We start from the raw sequence: 6,632 nt of genomic DNA, 5'->3' as shown, positions 1-6,632 counted from the left end.
GGAGCCGGCTGCCCCGCCGGCACCGCCGGGAGGGCCCTGGGGGACCCGGCGGGACTCTGTCCTCCGCGCCCGGGCAGGAGGGGACGGCGGGGAGACGCGGCATCCTCCCTTCCGCCGTTAGAGGGGGACCGCGAGCTGCCGGCGGCGCCGCCTGTCCGGGGACGCGTCTGCGCCGCGGGGACCCGGGCCCAGCCCCGGCGGGCGGGCGGCGGCCCTGGGGAGGGGAAGAGGCTAAAGCCGCCCTCGGGGACGTACCGAGCGGGGCGGCCCCACGGCCGTGGAGGAGCGGACGATGGGGGCTGCACCGGGGCCTGTGTGTCTGTCTGTCCCAGGCCTGTCCGTCTGTCCGGGGCTTATCTGTCTGCCCCAGGGCCGTTTCCCGGGCCTGTCTGTCCGAGCCCAGCCTGTCCTGTCCAGCTCTGCAGTTCCCTGCCCGTCTCCCATCCTTTTCACACGTCCGTGGGTGCCACCGGCTGCGGTGACTCCTTCCCCGGGGAGCAAGTGATAGAAATTGAAGACTAATCCATAGGAAAAGGCTGCCCCCGCGCTTTCTACACGCTCCCTATGCTTCGGCTTGTTTTCCCTGTCCAGATTATTGCCGGCAGCCTGTGTCCAAAGCCTTTTGGTGTTACATACACTCTTAAAGGGAACTTGAAATTAAACAGGCACTGCAGCTATAGCTGCTGGATTTTTATGTATTTACTAAACGGAGCTGTGCTTGTCTAGAAAATATGAGGACTGTTGCATCGTTTCGTGTCTGAGAGTGAGCGCTGTAGCATTCATGTTACACGCAGTTGGGAGTTGGTTGAACGGCAGCTAAAGCCCTCTGGAAGAAATAAATCCAGACAGAATTAGCAGACCCAGAGACAATAAAGGCAATAAAGTGTTATGTGAAAAGGAGCTGAGAGCTCCGGAGAGCCAAAATTCGATCTCATCAAAAAAGCAGGTTTAGTTTTAGGCTGACAGAAGCAGTAGGTACCGCTGAACCCTGACCCACGAGTGTGTTTCTGGGGGGTCTTTACACTTAAATTGCGCTGGGCCGGCAGCTCCCCAGGGCCAAATGGGAGATTTTTCTTTCCCATTTTCCAAGATACGGAGAAATCCCATCCCTTTCCACGACCCTTGATGGAGACACCAGCTCCCAGAGCCCACGAGAGGGAGCAAATTCCCCCTCAGCAAGCTCCCCGCCAGCGGCGGCTCCTTTTGGGGTCAGCCCGCACCAGTTTTGTCCCCCACGAGGGTGGCCCTGGATCCATGAGGTGTCCCCCGGGGCTGAGCCGAGGGGAAGGCGCAGGTCTGGGGGACAGCGGTGGGGTGACCCCAAGTCCTGCCCTTGCCAAGGGCCCAGCCGGGAGCTTTGGCTCCATCCATCCGCTGCTTGAGGCCACGTCCTGGCCACCAAATCCGCCCCGGAGAACCGCTCTTTTCTTCTGATCACCCACGTTATTTTCTCCCTGCAACTTTTCCTGCTTCATGGGGAGAGCTGGGAGTCTGGATGCCAACTCGGGAAGGCGACTCTCGGTGACCCCAGCAGCCGCTCTCTCTGTAGGGGAGAGGAACGATAACATTTTGCTGGGAGATATTATAAAGCAGCAAAGAAACATGGGGTAATTTCGCGGCAGACTACATCCAGTCGTGAGCTCTGAGTGTGGGGGGGCTGCGTGGATGTTACGCAGCCATAAAGGGGGCTCTTAGCAGTTGCTGCTGCAAGTAGAAGCAATATTTGGAGATGAATCTGGAGCTGAGGCAGGAAAAAAGGAGATTTCTGCTTTCTAGCTGTATTTTGCATCAAAACAGTGCTTGCCTAACACAAGTGGAATACTTTATTTTCATGCTTTGAATGCAGCTCCTGTGTGCTTGATAAAATGTAGCCATAAAATTGCAAATACAAGGCAATTTGACTACTGATGGCTAATGCATCATAACGGCTAAGGAAATGCGGGCATTTAAAAATACCCCATTTAAACGTCGGGCATTACCTCCGTTACTTGCACTGTAGCAGAATAAATAAACAATATGTGTGTATTATGTTAATATTGTCCAAAGCAAAAAGAATGAGTGCACAATGTGTTACTTGCTTTTTATGACTGATCCATTATGGCCAGCGACCAACGACCAACGTGTGAATGAGAAAAGAGGGAAATCAAGAGCTCTTTTCCTTGGAGAAATGGCTCCTTTTGTTTTATGTCTCCAGGTGAATTATTTTCAGTGATTGCATCTAGCAGCAGGAACCTCCCGCGTTCCTGAGAATGATACGGGTCCCAGGGAAGAGGGTTGTGAAACTCCTCTGTGGATTTGATGATTGCCAGCGTTGGCCTGGGGCTGCCCCATGTTCTGGGAGGGGGGAAAGCAGACCGGGGAGGGGGGATGTCAAACACCCCCGTGTAGCGCAGGGGGCTGGCTGGGCTGTACCTGGGGAGCAGAGAACCATTAGTGTTGACTCCTGCAGGAACCAGAGAGGGGCGTGGGAGAAGGTGCTGCTGCCCAGCGTCTCCTTTGGTGCAAATTGGAGCAGTTTGGGACTGCTCTAATGTCTGCAAGTTGTCTGTCACCCTCTTGGGAGGACACGGGTCCGAGGACTCCTCGACTTGCACGGGGCGCTGGCTGTGCCTCTCCTGGGCTGATCTTTTCTCTTGCAGGGACTCCCAGGAGCTTGTTCCAGACCAGCCAGTGCGGGCGGAGTGGGGACATCCAGCTCAGGGAAATCCACACCAACAAACCCAGAATCTCTTTTAAATTGTCTGAGAGTGGGAGGAATAAAAGTGAGTGAAATTACGCCCCCCCCCCCCCCGCTTTTCCTGGGCAATCTCAGAATTTATTGAGACAACTCCTGTGGGATGCTCCATCACGTCATCCAGGACTTGTGTATCGACTCTCTTTTCCTCCTGCTGCTGAGTGAAGAAATATGATAGCAGGAGGGATAATGAAGCAGACATGTTTTCTTCAAATCAAACCCATTCTCTCTTAAGGTGGGATAAAAGGGTAAAGAACTTTCCCTCCACGATATTTTTCTTGGTAATGTGTTTTGACAATTTAATTTAGAAGTCATAGAGTAGCGAAGACAAAGTCACCCGGTGGGTGGACATCGGAGAGTTCGGTTGCCTTTGTGATGAATTGGTGATAGTACAGAGATGACAAAACAACACAGGGGGACAAGAGGGAGGCTGGCAGCCCTGTCGGCAACAGGCACAGGATAAATTGAACACTACACTTCATCCAGGATCTTCAATAGTCCCAGGCATCCCCATATAATTTATGAATTGCAATTAGCATTTTATTACAGCTCGTGCTCGAGCTCCGTACCTGTCGCTTGGGTTCGGGTTTTGCTGGAGTTGCAGAGTGAAGTTTTCATAAGTTCAAAGTACCTATATATTTAAATTAAAGCAATAAATATGCTCAAGAGGTTCCTTTCCTGTTCTGAAGCTGCAGAGGTTGCGAGTGTGGATTTCTTGCAGAGTGCTGGCTCATGTCCCGATGCTCCTGTCCCGATCAGGACAGGAGCCCCATCCTGATGCTTCGAGGCCGATGGATCCCAGATTCATTTCTCTTTTTCTGAGACATGAAAACTTCTGTCTCTTGCCCCTTGGCAGCTCCCCCGGGCAGACGGAGGAGGAGGAAGCACCTCTTCTGCTCCCCTCTCCATCCCAGCTGGAAGGCCCTCTGCTTCCCCCTCCCTGCAAACAGAGGATCATCTTAAAAAAAAATGCTAAAGAGAGTGTCTTAAGTTGGAAATTGGAAAAATTTGTGGGCAATATCGGTCAGGCTGTCGTTGCTGGCACTGGTTCAGCACCTCGGGGCCGAGGTCGGGCAGGGGGTGCCCAGCTGGGGGTGTCCCGCTCCCCCCGGCAGCACCCCGGCACCTCTCTGCCCCGTCCAGCTTCTCCTCCAGCGTCTGCACCTGATACCCCAGTGCAGAGACACCCAGATCTCTCCTACAATTTACCTCCAGAATCACTCTGAAAGGCCTCTGACTGTGTTCCGAACGACTCTGTAGGTTGTTATAAATATACAAAGCTTTTTGTGGGGATATTCATGAAATTCTATCACCGCTTACCCTGGCTGGTAATGGCCTTGTTTATGTATGGGCTCTATACCTGGCTTTGCAGCCTCTCCAAACACAATTCTATTACCGTGTGTAAGTGCTCTATCAGTGTAGTACTTAGCGCGCTCTGCTTTCCAGCACAGCTCCTTAATGGCCGGGGAAGGTATTAGGCTCTGCAGTTTGTGAGTATTCAAAAGAAAGTTCAAACCTCACTACGTCTTTATTTTAAAATTCATGGAATTTCTAAGTACCAACTTCTAAGCTATGACCAAACAGTTCATTTCTTTCTTAAACAGCCTTTTATTTTTCTCCCCACCAGGTAACTTGTTCTCGCCAGCTGTGCGGGTCCCTGCCTGTCCCACTGCAGGGGTCCCCGCCACCGTCCGGGTCCCCACCAGCACTTTTCTGCCCGGGAGCAGCCACGCTGCGGCTCTTCCCATATCGACCCGGGGAGCATCTCTATGGGGTAACTGGGGGGATCACTTTGGGGGTTTGCCGGCGGCATGGGATCCCCCAAGCCCTCCCTGAGGAGTGCTGGGGTGGGCAGCAGCCAGGGGAGCAGAGACACAGGGGAAAAGAGAATTAGAAACCAGGGGGGTATTTAAAAGGCTGTGGGGGTACCTGTGCGGGAAGGGCGGCAGAACCAGGCTACTGGTGGTGCCGGGAATCATCCTTCGAGTCCTTCCTTATAATCAGCATTTTGCTTTTTTTGGTACCGCATGGATCCAGGTCACAGATTTGTTTCCTAAAAGGGAAAGAAAAACCTTTCAACTTCATATTTAATGTCCCGCTTCCCACGCCCGCCGGCAGAGAACGATGAATTCCCACGTCCGCCCGCCGCTGCTTCTTCCATCAGGTGCTGTTTTACCCACGACCATCACCGCCGCGTCTGGGTGGCAGGAGGCTGCCGGGAGGGTTTGCCACCTCTTTCCAGCTGATCGTGAGCGTTTTCTAATTTCCTCGTATGTTTTGGCAGAATGTCACCATTTAATTGTTGGAAACAAGAGCAGGAAATATTAGCAGCACCGGCACAATAGGATTTTAATTTAGCTTCAGGACAGAAATGGGTCTCTAGCAGAGTGCCAGGCTCCAGGATTGCCTGCGAGTACCGGGAGCCTGGAGTTTGCCTAATAGTTTGCACAACTGGGGTAATTCTGGAGGGATGCAAGGGACTTAATTGGGCTCATGCTTAAACATCCTCGTAATGCGAGGCGCACTGCGTGCTCTGAGCATTATTATTAAACAGCCCATTTCACTTTTTAATGATCATCTTGGATCACCGTAGCAGTGATCAGCAAATAATCCTGGACAAATAAACATCTGTCTTTGGCGGTTCCACAACCGGGGCTGCCGCTGGGCTCCAAGCCCGGCCGGGGCGATGGCCGTGCCCCCAGCCCCACAGGAGCCCCCCGTGTCCCCCTCCACCCCGCACCCTCCATCAGGATGGGGGGCTGGGAGAACAGGGTTAGTCCTCAGCACCTCGTACCCCTTGGGACATCAATGCCTGCCCCAAACGCCGCTGGGCTGCCCACGCAGGAGGCGTGTCGCTGCCTGCCTTGACATTGAGGTAAAATATGGGGCATCACTAAATTATTCAGTTGGTGAGAGGGGCTCTCAGGGTGGTGTGTTGCTCTTCTGCAGTGTAATTAATAGTCTTTAGATTAAATATGAAATCATTCCTAGTCATTAATAATTTAGCCGCAGCGTGGCGATCTTTAGAGAGCAGCAGCACTTCATATTCTTCTCAAGTATGTTGCCTGAAACGCTTTGGGGGAAGCCAGCTGCCCTTTCATCCATCTCAATTACAATTGCTGGCTGCTCATTTCCTTCTTGAACATTGTTTTGCGAAGGTGTAAAACTCTTCCGCTCCCGCTTTTCCTAAGCCGGTGTTTAAAGCATTGGTGTCTCCTGGAGAGGAGATGCCCGAGCTCTGCCGTGGCGGGGAGGTGCAGCCCGTGGCGCTCCCCGAGACATCCGTGCCGGAGCCCTGGCAGGTGCCGTGAGAGTTTCTGGGTTGGATTTAACTCGAACGCAACTTCCACCGTCCTCACCGTGGGACAGAGCAGCCACTGTCCCCGAGAGGGGTCTGAGCGTGCTGTCGGTCCTTGCTGGCATTGCAGAGGGATGTGGAGGGATGGAGAAGAGCTTCCCGTGGTCGTGGTGCCCGTGCTGCCGCCCTGGCATTTGCTGTGGTGCCGGTGATCCCAGCCATGGCCGACACACCAGCATCAGTCCCAGCTCCGCAGCACAATAACCCGGTCCCTATAATTTCCAGAAAACAGGAGCTGACCCACCTCTCCTCTGTTTCTTCCAGCTCCCAGGCCCCACTGCCATGCTTTTTACAGGCAGGATGGAGGTGATGGTTTTTGCTAATGCTGACAACTACCATAATTTAGCTTTACACCGGCACTAAAACTGGAGAAAAAAATTCACGTCCTGGGACATCTGTGACACAGTTGTGGCTGACGGTGGATTTATGTGCAGCCCCAGCAAGGAAAGCACCCCAGGGCACATGGAGAGGTGCAACAGCCCTGCTCCTCTGCCCCTGAACCGGCTTCCACACATGAAATCAGCCATCCTCATACAGCTC

This window comes from Rissa tridactyla, chromosome 14, assembly GCF_028500815.1.
Source record: "Rissa tridactyla isolate bRisTri1 chromosome 14, bRisTri1.patW.cur.20221130, whole genome shotgun sequence".
Taxonomy (NCBI): Eukaryota; Metazoa; Chordata; class Aves; order Charadriiformes; family Laridae; genus Rissa; species Rissa tridactyla.
This window is presented reverse-complemented; position numbering follows the sequence as displayed.